This window comes from Nicotiana sylvestris, chromosome 2 (genome assembly GCF_000393655.2).
Source record: "Nicotiana sylvestris chromosome 2, ASM39365v2, whole genome shotgun sequence".
In the NCBI taxonomy this organism is placed as follows: Eukaryota; Viridiplantae; Streptophyta; class Magnoliopsida; order Solanales; family Solanaceae; genus Nicotiana; species Nicotiana sylvestris.
In genome coordinates this window covers 5281556-5292590 of record NC_091058.1, presented here as the reverse complement: position 1 = coordinate 5292590, position 11035 = coordinate 5281556, and the positions used below count along the sequence as shown (strand labels likewise).

The following is an 11035-nucleotide window of genomic DNA, read 5'->3' as shown; positions in this document are numbered from 1 at the left end:
CGATCTAAGTATATACAGTGTATCGTAAGTCAAAGATAATATTCAAGTAACGAGGCCACAGCGTGAAGGCACACCGACCAGAGAAGGTAGTCATGGTCTCAGAACTATATATATAGGGGATGAATTCACAAAGAAGGGTGGCCTTTTTCGTTTCCTTCTATTTTCTTCCAAAAAGGATGTACAATTGATGATCTTATGGGTCTTATGAAAGAAGAAATAAAAAGATGAATGAAGATTGCTCACTCTTATTTTATTTTATTCATTAATTTCTGAATCTGCTTCCATATCTGGGGTTTATTATGCTTAACTAAGATTGACTTCATCCTTATCATTAGTTGATTTAATCATAAAGGTTTTGACGTCTTTTGATCAAATAATTTGGCGCTGTCTGTGGGGATTTCTTAGTGAAATTTCCAAGTTTCTTCCAAATCAAAAACCGGAAACATAATCACCCACCAAAAAGAGCGATAAGTAAACCTCACGTGCTAATTCGGATCATGATGTTGTATGCAAGTAGAAGTTACAACCAATATCCGCCCCCATACAACGGGCGGTCCATGAACCAGCTAAGGCAAGCCCAACCCACGCGGAGCAAGAGCACAAAAAAGAAGGGGAAAGAGGGCTGAATATGGCCACCGAGTTTAGAAATCACTACTCCATCAACCATTGAAACGCCAGACAAAGCGAGCAACGTTATAGATCCACCCTCATTCACCGACTTATCGGATCGGGGTAAGGAAAATATCATTTTGGCTCACCTTCTATTGTTTGCTCAAATAGGAACACAGGCGTCGCACGGGCGAGCGAGCAAAGGAACATCTCAACTGGAGAATGGGAAACTAATACAAAACAACTGAAATATCGCCCACCTCACATTCCAACCTCTAGAAAATGATGCCCCTTAAGCCGCACTCCCTCACCCTCACCTGGGAGTTGTCCCAATAGGACTTTCCCGGAAGCTGAAGGACCGAATCGATAAGGGGGACGTCCCCAAGTTCAAAGTGTAATGTATCGCCCCGCCCGCCAATGACATCCCCAGACCGGAAAGCAAAAAGACTAGACAAGGAAACTCCAATATATGCACGAAACAAATGAGAGCAAAACAGCAACGTTTTATACCATTCGACATTACACACTCTAATGTAAACAAAATCAAGCAAACTGGGACTCCCCCAGAGGATACCCGACTCTCAAAAAAACTGGGACTAACGACGGGTTAACATTTCGATAAAAGTTCGAAATAACACCCTTAAGGCCAAGGGTCATCGCCAAAGAGAAGAGTTCGACCCCGATCGAACAACGACAGATTAACATTTCAACAAAAGTTCGAAATAACACCCTTAAGGCCAAGGGCCATCGCCAAAGAGAAGAGTTCGACCCCGATCAAACAACGACAGGTTAACATTTCGACAAGTTTTAAAAAATACCCTTAAGGCCAAAGACCATCGCCAAAGAGAAGAGTTCGACCTCGATCGAACAACGACGGGTTAACATTTCAACGAATTCGAAATAACACCCTTAAGGCCAAGGGCCATCGCCAAAGAGAATAGTTCGACCTCGATCGAACAACGACGGGTTAACATTTCGACGAATGTTCGAAATAACACCCTTACGGCCAAGGGCCATCGCCAAAGAGAAGAGTTCGACCTCGATCGAACAACGATGGGTTAACATTTCGACGAAAGTTCGAAATAACACCCTTAAGGCCAAAGGCCATCACCAAAGAGAAGAGTTCGACCTCGATCGAACAACGACGGATTAACATTTCGACAAAAGTTCGAAATAACACCCTTAAGGCCAAGGGCTATCGCCAAAGAGAAGAGTTCGACCTCGATCAAACAATGACAGGTTAACATTTTGACGAGTTCGAAATAATACCCTTAAGGCCAAGGGCCATCGCCAAAGAGAAGAGTTCGACCTCGATCGAACAATGACGGGTTAACATTTCGACGTGTTCGAAATAATACCCTTAAGGCCAAGGGTCATTGCCAAAGAGAATAGTTCGACCTCGATCGAACAACGACGGATTAACATTTTGACGAATGTTCGAAATAACACCCTTAAGGCCAAGGGCCATCGCCAAAGAGAAGAGTTTGACCTCGATCGAACAACGACTGGTTAACATTTCGACGAGTTCGAATAACACCCTTACGGCCAAGGTCCATCGCCAAAGAGAAGAGTTCGACCTCGATCGAACAATGACGGGTTAACATTTCGATGAGTTCGAAATAACACCCTTAAGGCCAAGGGCCATCGCCAAAGAGAATAGTTCGACCTCGATCGAACAATGACGAGTTAACATTTCGACGAGTTCGAAATAACACCCTTAAGGCCAAAGGCCATCGCCAAAGAGAAGAGTTCAACCTCAATCGAACAACAATTGGTTAACATTTCGACGAAAATTCGAAATAACACCCTTAAGGCCAAGGGCCATCACCAAAGAGAAGATTTTAACCTCGTTCGAACAACGACGGGTTAACATTTCGACGAAAATTCGAAATAACACCCTTAAGTCCAAGGGCCATCGCCAAAGAGAAGAGTTCTACCTCAATCGAACAACGACGGATTAACATTTTGACGAAAGTTCGAAATAACACCCTTAAAGCCAAGGGCCATCGCCAAAGAGAAGAGTTTGACCTCGCTCGAACAACGACTGGTTAACATTTCGACGAGTTCGAAATAACACCCTTAAGGCCAAGGGCAATCACCAAAGAGAAGAGTTCGACCTCGATCGAACAATGACGGGTTAACATGTCGACGAGTTCGAAATAACTCACTTAAGGCCAAGGGCCATCACCAAAGAGAAGAGTTCGACCTCGATCGAACAACAACTGGTTAACATTTCGACGAAAGTTCGAAATAACACCCTTAAGGCCAAGGGCCATCTCCAAAGAGAAGATTTCGACCTCGTTCGAACAACGACGGGTTAACATTTCGACGAAAATTCGAAATAACACCCTTAAGGCCAAGGGCCATTGCCAAAGATAAGAGTTCGACCTCAATCGAACAACGATGGGTTAACATTTCGATGAAAATTTGTAATAACACCCTTAAGGCCAAGGGCCATCGCCAAAGAGAAGAGTTCGACCTCGATCGAACAATGACGGGTTAACATTTCGACGAAAGCTCGAAATAACACCCTTAAGGCCAAGGGCCATCGCCAAAGAGAAGAGTTCGACCCCGATCGAACAACGACGGGTTAACATTTCGACAAAAGTTCGAAATAACACCCTTAAGGCCAAGGGCCATCGCCAAAGAGAAGAGTTCGACCTCGATCGAACAACGACGGGTTAACATTTCGACGGAAGTTCGAAATAACACCCTTAAGGCCAAAGGTCATCGCCAATGAGAAGAGTTCGACCTCGATCGAACAATGAAGGGTTAATATTTTGACGAAAAGTTCAAAATAACACCCTTAAGGCCAAGGTCCATCGCCAAAGAGAAGAGTTCGATCTCGATCGAACAATGACAGGTTAACATTTTGACGAAAGTTTGAAATAACACCCTTAAGGCCAACGGCCATTGCCGAAAGAAAAATGACTTCGCCCGAACCAACGGTAGTTTGATCCCACCCGGACGACCCAAGTTATGAATGGCTTCGTCCGGAATGACGAATATACTATAAAATCCTGTTTTGAATCGAAAGCAAATTTGCTTATAGCAATAATCCACTTGTTGACCTCGCCTAAATAGGCAGATCAACGACTCCATTTAGACTCATATGACAAAGTCTTACTCAGTCCGACTAAGATTAAATTCCCTGAGAATCAAGAATCGACCATACGGGAATCCGAAATTTCACGCCAAAATTATGCAAAGGAAAAGGAAGGAAAGTGCAAAAGACATACACTGATGAAAACTTCTTTTTATTTAAAGCAGTCACGCAAATAGTCACAAATTACACACGGTTAAAAGTCGGGCAAGTCCAAAGAAATAAAAAGAACAACACAAAGACAATAAACCAAAAAAAAAGAACAACATAAACAAAGATAAACAGTTCTTTCACTCGGCATCATCATCGTTGTTCTCCTCATCATAGTCTCCAGGAAGTATCCCTTCAGCATCCTCGTCGATCCCCGACATCGCAGGATCATATCCACAGTTAACACGAGCCTCTAGTGCCTTTGCCCATGCTCCTTCGTATGTGGCCTCAAAAAATGCAGATTCAACTTGGGCCAACAATTGTGCCTTATCGGCCTCAAGAGCAACGACCCGGTCCCCTAAAATCGGCGTTTCCCGATCGATGTCACTAATACGCTCTTCGAGCCTCGCCTCCCTAAGCATCACCGTCGCCCTCTCAGATTCCTGCTCGGATCGAAGGACGCAGATAGTGTCCTCTAAATCCGCTGCCCTCGCTGAAGCCGACGCCCAAGCACTCTCCATGTTCTCCAACCCGAAAACCTTTTTCTCCAGTTCGGCTAACTTTCTCACCCATTTCGCATTTATCGCCTCGACCCTGATGGCATTCTGGTCCATCTCGGACTGCATCGACCGCACCTTCGCCTGAAGATGCTCATATTCTGCAGCAACCCCTTTACCCAACTCGAGTTCTTCATCCTTTGCACAAAGTTGCTCCTCGAGCACGCTACTCCTGTGAATGGCCTACATCAACTCCTGATCCCTCTTTTCTAATTCCTCACCAAGGGATCGATCATCGGCGCTCGCCTTCAGCCGCTCGTGCATCTCATGGTACTTGTTGCAGTAGTGCCGATACTTCTCCAACATCGTCAGAAAAATCTTGGCCCGAGTGTCGGCCCTACGAGCACTCTCAATCTCCACAATGTACATCTGAAAAATGAAAAAGGTTGATTAAGGCCAAGGTCACCAAAGATGAAAAGAACATAAAAGAAAGAAAAAACTTACCCTCAGGCCCATAGCGGCTACTTCATGCATCAAGTCAATATCACGAACGTCTCGGAGAGCCTCGCTCTCGGCGGCGGAACATAAAAGGTCAAACTGCGGTACCAAGTCTTCCGTATCCCCCAGGAGGTTGATATCGATGAGATTTCGAGTATACGGGATGGGCCTCCCGCATGTACCACCGAACGAGTAAGGCCCTTTTCAAACATCCTAATGTCGTCAGGATCAAGATTAGACTCAGATTTGTAGTCATCAACCACGACGCCTTTCCCCCTCTCTATGGCCGAAGAAGAAGCATGACCCGGTCCAGAAATGAAGGCTCGCCCAAAGTAACAACAACGGCCTCGGGACTTTGACTCCCCGTCGCAATAGTCTGTTGATCACCTATAATGGTCGGAATCTCTATCGATAGGCTGATCACGGTGACCGGTTCTACCTTTCAGATGGGTTAGCATCGTTCCCCGTCTCTGACTCCATCAAGGGGACGTCATCCTCTAAACATATGACGGTTGACGGAGCCATTTCAGGCTCCACTCGTTGTCTCTTTGACGGTCCCTCGCCATCTTCGGCACGGGAAGACTCCCCCGTTGGGCAGACAATAGAAGTCGGAGCCCCAAGCTGAGGAATAGCTTCCACGCAAACGACTACAGCCATAGATTCAACTTGAGAAGTCCTTGCCGAAGGTGAGGCAGCAGGCCTCGATATGGGCCGAGTGGAGGACGTTAGCTGATGAAATACAAGCGGAGGAACCCTCATCCTTCTCACTCTCCCTGCTAACGATAGATGTCGTATAAGCAACAAAGACAAATTGCAAAATGGAAAACAGAGACTGCGGTAAAGTTGCTTACTAGTAAGGGGTTTACGCCCGTATCTCTCATAGAAGGACGACCATTCGCGAACTCCAGCCGTATAAGGAATAATGGCGTTCACTCATTCACGAATATCATCGATAGGTGTAGGAGGTAATCTTGCGGCTACAAAAGCAAAAACAGTTCAATACCGCCCAAAAGAAAGCGGTCTACTATCATTTCAACTAAAAGTACAAAAAACTTACGTGCGAAGTTCCATCTCTCAGGGAATCCCGCAGGGTCCGCTACAAGGTGCTCGATCCGCACATAAAAATAGTTTTCATAAAAGCGACAGTTGGCAATATTTCCCCCATTTTTCCCTCAGCTCTGCAATCCCCGTCTCAGTCATAACAGAGGGAGCAGGTTCCAGTTCTTCTCCGGAAGGACTGTGAAAATCGTTTCACGATCTTTCAGGGCGAGGCAATATTTCGTCCGCCGTTGGAACCCCCTCATCTTCTATCACTTCTACTCCCCCGAGAGCAGGAACATCACTTCCCGACGCCGAAACTGCGGCAGGATTATCAGTACGGGAAGAACCACCAGCCATTTATATCGATTGAAAAAGAACAAAGGGCTTGAGAAAAAAATAGACGGAGATGAAAATTTTCGGCTATCCGAAGAGGATCGGAAATATGAAAGTATCTGAAAAGAGGAAGGTCTACAGTGTGTTCTCAACAAAGGCAAAAAAATGTATCAATCAGATGATGTCTTTCCTCTATTTATAGAGACATAAATTCCCCAAGCGGGAAACCCAAGAATCGCCAACTGATGAAAGCACGAAACGGTTCAATCACCAGGAAACGTGTGCCATAATGACAGTAGCCACGATCGACGTTTCAAATCGAACAAATGCTTCGATTCCGAACGGTCGTGACGGTCCAAAGGCACCGTTATAGCGTCATCCCATTGCCTCAATTTAAAAACTACGTCCAAGACATAAACAATCAGATTTCTCCTAAGTGTTCAAAATCACAATTCGTCCGCCGGGCCCACCAATAGACGACCCCGACAGATGGAGGGACTAACTGTATAGGTCAAAATCTGACCACAGTAGCCGACCCAGTTGGAACCCCGCCTAAGGGGCGGGGTAGCAAGGACCATCACGACCTGCTTCGATCTAAGTATCTACAGTGTACCGTAAGTCAAAGATAATATTCAAGTGACGACAATAGGCCACAGCGTGAAGGCAAACCGACCAGAGAAGGTAGCCATGGTCTCATAGCTATATATATATATATATATATATATATATATATATATATATATATATATATATAGGGGATGAATTCCCAAAGAAGGGGGCCTTTTTCATTTTTCTCTCTCTAGTCTCTCCTTCTATTTTCTTCTAAAAAGGATGTACAATTGATGACCTCCTGGGTCTTATGAAAGAAGAAATAAGAAGATGAATGAAGATTGTTCGTTCTTATTTCATTCTATTCATTAATTTCCGAATCTGTTTCCAGATCTGGGGTTTATTATGCTTGACTAAGATTGACCTCATCCTTATCATTAGTTGATTTAATCATAAAGGTTTTGACATCTTTTGGTCAAACATAGTTATATACACACTACCATAGTTAATATTTTAATATTTTGTAGGAGTACTAACATGGTCTAATCTATCTATACTATACTACTATATTAAAAGCACGAAGACCTTTAGCGAAATATTGTTCGCTTTTTTTACTATTCAAAAATAGAGTTCACATTAGCCAAACTAGATATTCTAATTAATCCCCTAATATTTAAAATAATCATTTGATTATTTTTCTAATATTTAGAAATAGTCATTTAATTTTACTAAAATCTTTCTTTTATTTAAAATATATAAGACTCTTAATATTTAAGACTTTAAAAGTAATAAAAGTTTTATCTTATTTAAATTATTTCCTCATTTAACTTAAGATTAACATACTTTTTAAATTGAGATAATATCAATTCTGTATATTTTTTATGGGCGTGGGACAAAGAGTAGGTTTATTATTCAAAAATTTTAATCAAAAGATCCAAACGCCATTAGTTATGCATTTTATTTTGAATTTATTTTTGAAAGAATTAGTTTCGAAATTTAAAATAAAAATTCCTTGCTTTTAAATTTTTGTTGTCTTTTATACTTTGTGTGTATTTTGACTCACAATTATCTTTAATTATTAATATAACCATGAAACTCATGAAAAATATCAGTGTTAATAGAAAATTCTCATGATAAAGCCATCCAAATAATAAAAAAATCATATTTCAACAAAATTATTCGTGAATTAATAGGGATAATATCCAATCAGTTCAACTCAAGTACCATCACTAAATATTATCAATGTAAGTTGAATTCAAGTACCATCACTTAATATTATCAATGGATAGCTTTTAATTAGTTAACTATAATTTGATTTTATAATTCAAAAAATTTAAAAAAATTATGCAGATAAAAATAGATATTGCAAATACTATTTGTCACACTCCTTTTTACCCCTCCAAGCGATAAGTGTAAAATATTATGGATTGTGGGTTAAAGAGTTTTTCCAATTAAAGTGACAAATTTGAAATATGAATTATTTTATTTACAGAGTCGTCACTTGGATGATTTTTGCCGGTGTTCCAAGTCACCTTTTATTTGAATCCATATTCAAAGGAAGGTTTGACTCTATTATTATTGGTCTGCGAAAATAAAATCCGGGTAAGGAATTCTGTTGACGGGGGAGAAGGTGTAAGGCATTCCCTGAGTCTCATGGTTCTAGCACGGTCGCTTTATTGACTACATTTGGCTCGAATTAAACTTGGATAAACTATGATTTATTTGATTTTTATGCTTTTCTTATGTCCGTTTTATTTATTTTAAAAAAATTAAAGAAAAGATTTGAATAATAATCTACAACTTAACTAATGAGAGAAAATTATTGTTATGAGTACTAATTTAAAAGATGAAACTAATGAGAGAAAATTATTAATTGACATTGCTTAAAACTAGTAAGATGTGAGTTTGTCTTGACATTGAATGAGGCAGCCCACTATTAGGTTGATGGAGTCAAATGAGCTCATGTCCAAGACAAGGTTCAAAATCCCATATGCTTTTGGACTTTAAATCTGCAGATATGGTCTTTTAAAGCTATGTTACAGATTTGACATTATCTTGCTATTTGCAATCCGTACCCAACTATTTACAAAAATAAGTTTACAGATTGTCTTTCTAATCTACAACTTAACTACCTTACTAAATAAGTATTATTTAAGAGATAAAAAAAAAGATTATTGGGACTCTAAAATATAATAATAATAATAATAATAATAATAATAATAATAATAATAATAACTTAGCTTGGTGATAACAAAAGGACAAACATGGCTACAAGGATTCAAATTTTAATATATATGCTCCTTTCAGACAACCAAATGCCAGTGAAATTATATCTAATGCTTTGCAAAAATAAAAATAATTAAAGATGCTTAACACAATTTAATTAACTAACATATCGTTATAACATTATCAAACATTCAAGAGCATATAAAAATGAATTACAATAGAAGGACGAAGCTACTAATATTTCCCAGCGTCATTATCTTTTATTCCAACTCGATTTTATGAGTTTACATGGTCCGAAAATTACCTAGACAACAGAAAGAAGAACAAATACGGCAGAGTCAGCTCTTTCCAAAATCAACAACAAAACAATTAAACGGGCAACAACAATAGCAAAAGACAGCGACAACCGACAGATTCAAACCCAAGAAAATAAACTAGAAATACCCAGCAAAACAGTACAATTATGTAACTCTAGAAAAAAATTTCGAGACTACTCTATTTTTCTTAAACAAGTTTTTCACTTAAGAATCAACTCACAAAAGCTACTAAGGGATATTATAGCTACTGATTTTTTTTCTTCTCTTTTTTGTGTGTAGAGCTCTCTTAGTAAGAAGGAGTGTCCTCTTTTTTTTTTCTTTTTCTCAGAAACAACCAGCTATTTCAAGATTAAAAATCAATCTTTTGGACAGATTTTTCTACAAAATTTGCTCTTAAATTCAAAAGGCCAGACTTTTTGGTTCAAATCTTGTCAAGTATTTCAAACAAAATCTACTCTCCACTATAGAAAGACAGACTTTTATTCAAACACTGTCCAAAGGTCTACATTTTGTTACCAAACAATTTGACTTTTAAGCGTTGTACTCAAATAGTTTTGAAGCAGTAAATAAACAACCAAACAAGTATCATATACTCTTAAGTATTTTTCACTACCTCACTTTTATCAACACAAAACTATTTTACTATTTCAACAAGTGCAAAAACAGAAAATTTAACATTTCAAACTTCAAATATTAATGCTAAAATAATTAATAATAGACAAAAATAAAATTTAAAAATCATCCATAAAAAAATAGGATTTTTACCATTTTACAATTCAAGTGGCCGAAAAAATGGTGGTATACCAAAAGAGGGTGTTCGAGGAGGTTGTCGGAATTTGGCCGGATTTTGGGGGTAGAAATTGGAATCAATAGGTAGGTCTTGAGGAGTTCTATCCATTGATGTAGGTATTGTGGGATGGTTGTGGCCGGAGCTTCAAGAATTTGGGGCAAAAAAGTGGCGGTTAAAATTTCCTAGATCTAAGATTCAAGGAGTTTGAGGGGGTTTTGAAGAATTTGGTTTGGAGATATGGAAAGAGGAAGTGTTAGAGATTACATGGTGAAATTTTGGGGCGGATTGGAGGTCGGCCGCCGCCGGTGGGGGTTTTCCGGCGGCGACGACGGCTTGGGGGGAGAGAGAAGAGAGAGTGATGAGAGGGAAAGAAGAGAGAGGAAATAAGGGGAAATGGGGCAAATTTTTGGGGATTTTAGGCTTTATATACTTAAGATGAAGATCAAACTAGGACTGTTGGATTAAATCAAGATGGGTGGATGAGATTGAATCTTGTCACTTAACCAAAACGACGTAGTTTCAAGACAAAACTACGTCGTTTTAAGCTTTTCTTGGCAGCCCCCTTTTGGCCCGGATTTGGGCTCTTTGGGCTCAAAATTTGGGCCAATTTTGGCACAATTTTAATTAAATTACACTAGCCAAATCCCTACCTTATTTATCAAACCATTACTCAACTCTTAAAACCTATACATACATAAGTAAGAACAAACACACATACACACACATATATATACATATATGTACAAGGCAAAAATTAGGCATTTACAGCTGCCCCCTTTGCTCGAGAACATGAAGAGTTTTCGTGCAAAGACAAATAAATGTCATGGATAATTTTTGCTCACATTCACTCTAGTGGAAGCATTTTGAAAAAGGTGGTGACCGAACCTTGCTTCTGAGGTTGCCTACATATCCTGGGCTATAA

The 11035-nt window shown here is 39.9% G+C and overlaps 1 long non-coding RNA gene across 1 annotated transcript; it reads right to left on the bottom strand.

Moving 5' to 3' along the window:
- Nucleotides 1-9144: 9144 nt before the first annotated feature.
- Nucleotides 9145-10468, bottom strand: LOC104234795 (uncharacterized). The gene is made up of 2 exons (XR_713054.2): nucleotides 10089-10468; nucleotides 9145-9310 (listed from the first exon to the last, which is right to left on the bottom strand). It is a non-coding gene; the product is annotated as an uncharacterized lncRNA (long non-coding RNA).
- Nucleotides 10469-11035: the final 567 nt, after the last annotated feature.